The sequence below is a fragment of the Salvia miltiorrhiza genome, unplaced genomic scaffold (genome assembly GCF_028751815.1).
Source record: "Salvia miltiorrhiza cultivar Shanhuang (shh) unplaced genomic scaffold, IMPLAD_Smil_shh original_scaffold_468, whole genome shotgun sequence".
Classification (NCBI taxonomy): domain Eukaryota; kingdom Viridiplantae; phylum Streptophyta; class Magnoliopsida; order Lamiales; family Lamiaceae; genus Salvia; species Salvia miltiorrhiza.
The window spans coordinates 97,282-104,638 of NW_026651556.1; the positions used below are offsets into that span (position 1 = coordinate 97,282).

General features: G+C 36.8%; 1 long non-coding RNA gene across 1 annotated transcript; it reads right to left on the reverse strand.

Annotated features, from left to right (window-relative positions):
• Nucleotides 1-3,906: 3,906 nt before the first annotated feature.
• LOC131004876 (uncharacterized) lies at nt 3,907-5,705 on the reverse strand. Its single transcript, XR_009095136.1, has 2 exons — nt 4,962-5,705; nt 3,907-4,186 (listed from the first exon to the last, which is right to left on the reverse strand). It is a non-coding gene; the product is annotated as an uncharacterized LOC131004876 (long non-coding RNA).
• Between the last annotated feature and the right edge of the window lie 1,652 nt (nt 5,706-7,357).

Sequence of the window (7,357 nt, forward strand, 5' to 3'; positions counted from 1 at the left end):
TAAATCACTTTATTGGAATTAAAATAAATTCATTTTCTTTTATTCGGCGTGAATCATCATGGCTTCTAAATTCAAAATTAATCTAAACTTAGTTATAGAGAAACGGGGTATTACAGCTTGGGAGCTAGAGGTTGCAGGGGCTAAAGGTATTAGATGTTTGTGAGATGGAATCTTTGGTATTAGAGCATCCGCATTGGGACCTCCTTGATAGCCTCCTTGATAGCCTACTTGATAGTGTTTGTGTTATTGAGTAGGTAGTGCTGCATTGGGGTTCCTTGATAGCCTCCTTGATAATATTAGTTTTGATTTTATGTTTTTCATTTAAATTTTATTTCTCAAATTTAAATAACACAATTTATTACAAATTTAAATTGCATTAATTATAAAATCCTAAATATTACATAAAACTTTAATAAAATAAATAAAATAATGAAGAAACGGTCGAAAATATTGAAATAGGAATTTTTTTTTTTTTAATTATGGCGCGTGCAGAGCACGCGCCTACTCGAGGCTCCTCGATAACTCGAGGAGTCCTCGAGGAACTCCACGCTGCATCGCCCTCCTCGAAGCCAGCCATCTCCTCGAGGAGGCCCTCGAGTACCCGCGATGCGGGTGCTCTTAGATGTTTGTGAGATGGAATCTTTTTTTTATATATTTTTTGAAGTTTGAAGTTATGTTCTGTTATGTATTATAATATTGTAATTTCAAATGGGAAATTCTTCGTGCATTTCCCAAAGAAATTCTTCCTGCATTTCCCAACCTATTCTCCATGTTCACTACTTAGATACATGCTTATCTATAGTATTTACATAACCATGGTTGTCATTTGAATCATGATGCAAAAATAACTTAGATACATGCTTATCTATGATATTTACATGACCATGGCTACCACTTGAGCCATGGTGCAAAAATAAAAGTAAGGTATAGCAAACTCACCGTTGAAACTTATCTCTTTCTTGTCGATTCTCTTCCAAGTGGATGGATAAATAATTCTGAAATTTCTCGCACAATTTAACAAAACACCACCACCCATTCAAGAACAAGACAATTAGTTTAGGTTTTAATTGAATAATTGTCCACTTTTATATCAACTGTTAGGTCCCGTAGGGTTACTGAACTGGTGTATGGGAGGAATACACCAGTAGGCTATTTTTATAAACTTAAAACTTCTTTTGTAAACTGACGTGAGTATCGAAACTGATACTGAAGTGAATTGACTGAAGTGAACAATGTAAAATAAGATCAGTTAAGAACGGGTGTAGACTGCTATTGATATTGGTTCAGTAGTATAACTTCAGTGCGAGAAACTTGTCGACTCACTGATAGTTCAAGTAAGGGTTCAGTCTATGTTGCATAGGTGCGAGGGGGCGGGTGCGGGAGCGATACGATTCGGGTGCGGGGATACAGATTTTTAAAAATTATAGGGTGCGATTCGTGAAGGATACGTCTGCTATATATATATATATATATATTGTTATTATATATGACCATTTAAAGAATTAAAATTTGTTAAAGGCCCAAATTTTCGTAGCCCATCAAATTTCTTTTTAAATAAAACTAAGGGTCCAAGCAATTAATTAGAAGCCCAAACCCAAGCCCAAGCCCAATTTCTTTTAACCTAATACACACACACACACTAAAACACACTCACTCACACACACTCAGCCACACAATCACACGCACACTCTCCTCTCAAGGGCTGCTCTCTCTCTCTCTTTCCCTCTGTCGCACACCCACACCGCACACTCACCCTCTCAAGGCTGCTCTCTCTTCTCTCTAACCTCTCTTCTCTCTAACCGCCACCGCCGCCGTCGTTTGAAGGCCGCACTCGCCGTCGTTTGAAGGCCGAACAACGGCAGGAGGTCGTCGCGCCTACCGCCGCCGCCCTCTGAAATCCGACGACCGCAGCGGCTAACGAAGCCAACCACCGAAAACCACCGGAAACCACCGGATTCGTGAGGTTGGCGCACCCGATTCGCAAATCCAAATTTTTTCTTTAATTTTTGGGGGGATTCGCCAGGTGGCGAATCCCGTGCGAATCTCACGCGAATCGCGCCCGCACCCGCCCCCCGCGCGAATCGGATACTGCACGGTGTTGATTTTAGGCGAATCCGTGCATTGTAGGGTTCAGTCAAATCAGTTTTAAGTAATGAAAGAAATGTTAGAAATCTTACTAACTATCCGAAGATTTGTTAGTTAGACTGATAACACTTTGGAGCGAAAACGATTTTACGAAATAGCCTTTATGTGAATCACTTTGTTAGTTCTTAAGGTTTCTCTTTTCATATTAATAGTTTCAGTATGATATGAAAGTTTGTACACAGATAAGGGAAATGTAAATACTGAAAGTAATAAGAACACAGATTTTTACATGGTTCGGAAAATAATTTCCTACGTCCATGGTCAGTCGATCACACTGACAAATCACTGGGCTTGTGCTTGTGAGTGCACAGTAAACTTTTATTATGAAACTCAAGTTTCAGAGCCACACGCTCGGTTGGACTTTTCTATTTCTTAACTTGTAGTTGCTAAGACAACACACGTCCAGTTTGCGGTGGTTAAGATTCTCTGAGTTCAGACAACTGCCTCGAACTTTCTCTCTATCTCAAATGCTCTTCTCACTATGGTAGAAAAGGGTTCAGATCTCCAACTAAAGATTACTAAGAACAGGCTCTCGAGTAATCAAAATCTAGGCTAAGGATGAGAAATATTTGCCTAGAATCTTCTAAGAGAATGTTGGTATATCAGGTGAATTGATATTTGACAATGGAAATTCTCTTCTTCGATTCAAGGATTTTGGCTAAGTATAAGCTGAGTCTTGAGTATGGTAGAGCTTCAGCGTATGTTCTTGAATCAGTGAGGTTGAAGGTTGAATCTTGAGCACTATTTATAGGCGAATGAGGATGAATAGATCTGTTGGAGGGGATCCTTCAATCCTATCTGTCGTTTGACTTGTAAATTCAAATCTGGCTGAAGTCTTCGTCATCTATCTCCTTTACGCTGAAAGAGGTATGACCTTTCTGCGCTAGGAGATGGTGTTATAGTGTAAGGTAACACAGAAAATGAAACTCTGCAGGATGAAGGACGATTCACCATATCCTTACATTAAATGCATTGTCATTTGCATTAAATGTTGCGTGTACTGGAAGCATTCTAGTTGTCATTTGTTAACACTGAGTGTGTTATACATTACTCCAGCTTCAGTCCGTATCTACACTATCAGTCCGAGGTTTCCACTCGAACCATTCCTTTCAGTTGCATTGAATGCTCTTGACTGATCAGGTGTACTGAAGTGTTTCCCTAACACTTATGTTTCAGTGCAAATTCTCTATTAAATTCAGCATTTAATTCAGGTGGACTTCAGTCTTCAGTATGGTGAACAGTGAGCTTCAGTCCTTCATACTTCAGTTCTTCGGTCTTCAGTCACTAAGACTTCAGTGCTTTGGTCTTCAGTCCTTCGGTCTCCAGTCACTAAGACTTCAGTGCTTTGGTCTTCAGTCCTTCGGTCTCTAGTCACTAAGACTTCAGTGCTTTGGTCTTCAGTCTATACTAGAAAAATAAACTCCAACAGTTGAGTTCAAAACGATATCTAGTCTAGTAAAATAAAATCTAAAGGTTTTGGGATCATCAAAACTAAGGGTATGATATTTCTTTTTATTTCCCAACATCAACATTTAAATAAAAATCATATTTGAGTGAAGAGATAAAATAATTATTGAATGTGTCAAAATTTACATAAAATGTAGTAACAAAAGCATTTTATGTGATAAAAAACAACTGTTGTTACCGCCCTTTAATAGACGACTAGAACACCCACTCGTGCGTTGCACGACAAGTGCTGCACGTTGAGTGTTATTTTTAAATAATATTTTAAATAAATAAATATGAAAATAAGACATGATATTCATATAAATTAAATTTAATTATAATTAAATGCAAAACAATAGCACACATATTGTCATACATTTTGAAAAACTTCCCTATGCACAACATTTGTAGTAGTAGTATCATCATTTCTAAAATATATTTCTTAATTTATATATTTTCCCTGGGTCAGTTCCACCAAATGTGACACCAGACATGCTCAAGATGGCAACTGATATGATGAATAAGATGCCACCTGAAGAGCGCCAAAAGATGTTTGAGATGGCTTCATCATTGAGAGGACAAGAGCGACCATCAACTGCAAACAATGGATTAAGATCAGATGAATTTAAAACTCGAGAGAATCTGAAAGTAAATGGCGGTGATACTGGTGAAAGGCAATGCAAATCAAATTGCATATCAATGCAAAAACCACCAGCCAATTTGCTGCTATGGATTTCAAATCCATTCTCAAACCTCCAATCCAAACTAAATCGTCGAAAACCATACACGCACGTACATACACGCAGTCTCCAATAACAATACATAAATGAATAAACACACACACAAACACGCAGTCTATTCCAAATTTGCATCTTCCACAAACTGGTCGAGAGAATGCCAGAGTGGTTTTTAACACTCCAAACAGAAGCAATAGAAGAACTTAAAAGGGAACACAAAACACGAAATCGAATTGATTACGAATAAAAATCCAAATTCCGAAATAGAAAAAACATGATTTAACTTTATTAGTCTGTAAATTTTCATAACTTTATTCGACACAGCAGAATACCTTCAACTATCTTCTTATTTATTTACTTTCTACAAATACAGAAACACCTAACCTCTCACATGATTTTCATTCTTAAATTCAGATGCCCAAACACACATCTTCGGTTAAAGAAAACACACACACGCTTATACATAATCTGATGCCCTCAACGATTCATCTTCTCTAAACTCATCGAAAATTGAAAAGAAATTAGAACCAATAGAAGTAGAATAAAATTCTGTCAGTTACACAATTGGAATAAAATTGGACACTTTGAGATTGAGATAGGAGGCGGCAGATGGCCAAAGGTGGAGGTGGTCACCGGATTTAGGATTGAGGCCGAGCAGGAGCACGTTGGTGTAGGAGGGGGCGGCGACGGCCACCGTCGCTGCATGTGCAGCGGCGGCTGTGGCTGTGCAGCGGCGACGAGAGAGAGTACCGGGGGGAGATCTGGTCCGCCAATGGCAGTTCACGTCCGAAGGAGCCGCCGTGAGATCCGCCGCGAGTTGCTCCAGATCTGGTCCGCCGTTAGATCTGGTTCGCCGCCGTGAGATCTGGTTCGCCGTGAGATCACAGTTCCTGATCGTGACTTCAGGATTTCACTCTAGCACCGGTCATTTTCCATCGTACCTTGAGCCGCGGGAGAATGGAGTCCAGCGATTTCTGGGCCACAGTTGAAGAAACGCCGGTGAGCGTGAAATGGAAAACGCCGGTGAGCGTGTTAGGTGGAAAACGCGAGAAGAGAGTAAGAGAGGGAAGGAGAAAGTTTAAGAGGGGGCGAGAGGCGTCGTTGGCCGGAGGAGGCGGCGGCGGCGGCAGTTTCCAGAGGGAGGGTGCTTGAGTTTGAGAGATGTGATCAGAGAGATTTGTAAATTGTGTGATTTAGACAGTTGTGGTTGGGAGTTAGTGGGAGTTAATTAAATTACTCGGATAGATTGAATTGGTTTAATTAAATAATTATATTTATGATATTAAGACAGTTATTTTTGAAAAAATGACACCTATTAATTTGAAAATTTAAAATTTGGAGAGGTAGGTGGCGGGAAAAATGACCGTTTAACTGGTCTTTTATATAATATATAGATGTCTTTACGATGTGTGTCGTCTATAGCAATATTAGATGATGGTTTTAGTGCGTTTGTAGTCTTTTTCTCGGTTATAGACGACGCGTAAGATACAAACCGTTGTCTATTGACATATAGACGACGAGCACATTTTGAGTGCCTTGTCGGCATCATATATACTTTTATGAGCCACTTCTTAGCTTCAGAGTCATTTGTGATTTTGGCGACTGTAGGCTCGACGATTGTGGCAATGGTTGAGAGATGACGTGCACGATAAAGAGCGAGATAGAGCGACATTGTAATTTAACTTACTAGTGCGCAACCCGTCGAAATTCGACGGGAAATTATTTTAACTTATTATATAAATTATTTAGAAATTTATTTAATTTAAGATAATATAGTTGAAATTATATTAATTTGAATCATATTCCTCAATTAAATGTTAACCTTTTGTTAGAATAATAAATATTTTTTTATGTAGATTTTTATTTAATAATATTTTGAAAAATGTATAGATATTGAAAATTTTATTTCATCTGAGCATCATCTCGTCTGAACCTTGTAGGATCATATCATAATCTAAATTTCGGGAGACGACAACTAACGTTTGAACATCTGACTTTTGAGTATCATCTCGTCTAGATCTTAAAATACAAAAAATGAACTTTTATGCGTCAAGTTTTTTTAACATCACTATCTGGAGCTTTAAAAATCAAAGTTGACTTGTGAGATTGTATGATTTGGAGCTTCTAACATCATAACTAACTTGTAAACATCATTTTGTATGGAACTTGAAAAAATCTTGACAAACTTTTATGCATTATTAGTTCTAAATATTATAATTGGGTTCCAAGAATCATCTCGTTTGGAGTTTAAAAAAACAAATTTAACTTGTGAGTATCATCTCATTTGAACTTTGAATTACCACAATTAAGTTACAAGAATTATCTTGTGTGTAGCTTTAAAGATCATTATTATCTTTAGCTTGTAAGATCATAACTAACTTTTAAACATCATCTTGTATGCAGCTTGAAAAATCTTGACAATTTTTTGTGCATTATTTCATGTGGAGCTTGTAATATCATAATTGAGTTTCGAGCATCATTTCGTTTGAAATTTGAAAGAATAAAATGGACTCGTGAACATTAATTATCTTCAAATCTTGAGTTTCAAGCATCATTCCGTCTGAAAATTGAAAGAATAAAATTGACTCGTGAACATTATCTCGTTTGAAGTTTGAAAGACCATAACTAAGTTTTGAAAATAATCTCGTGTGTAGCTTAAGAAAGTTGACACGAGATTCAAATTGTATTAATTTATTTAGTAATTTAATTGATAAATTTTCATAAAAAAATTATGTTGAATCCAAATTTTATTTTTAAATTTTATATAAAATATTATTTTATAATCAAATTAAATTGAAGAAATAATTTACTTAATCAAACCAGTTTATTTTTTCAAATTAAATTAATTAGACCATGTATTTAATTAAATAAATTTGGTCAAATTAAATTGACAAAACAATTCAAATTGTATTAGTCTCAATCATTCCGCCAATTAAATGTAGATTTTTAATTTGGAGAGCAAGAGCTTATTCTTGTATAAGTTTTATTTTGGTGAAATCTTATAAAAATACTCAATGTGAAATGAGGTG